This window comes from Theobroma umbraticum, unplaced genomic scaffold, assembly GCF_002168275.2.
Source record: "Theobroma umbraticum cultivar Fairchild unplaced genomic scaffold, ASM216827v3 scaffold_77.0, whole genome shotgun sequence".
NCBI lineage: Eukaryota > Viridiplantae > Streptophyta > Magnoliopsida > Malvales > Malvaceae > Theobroma > Theobroma umbraticum.
The window spans coordinates 1,623,225-1,623,608 of NW_018397280.1; positions in this window are offsets into that span (position 1 = coordinate 1,623,225).

Here is a 384-nt window from a genome sequence, read left to right on the forward strand (position 1 = left end):
CTTGTCATCATTTACATGCTCCATTGAAGATTCAATTGATTTTTCAATCACCCCTTCAACTTCTTTTCCACTTCTAAGGGTAATTGCATTGCAATGTTCCTTACCTTTGGGATTGACTTGTATATCACTTGGTAAAACACCTTGGGGTCTACTGTTGATAGAGTTTGTAAGTTTTGGAGTATGGGTTATTCTGTTATCTATTGAAATTCCCCACAAACTGAACTGATTCAAAATTGTATGGACATTGGTCATATAAATGGCCATCCCCACACATTTTCACAAACAACTAATGAATTTTGAACTACATTAACTCCCAGTGTGTCAAGCTTATTGGACAACGCAACTACTTGAGTAGTTAAGGTGCCAAGTGCATCAATTTCATAA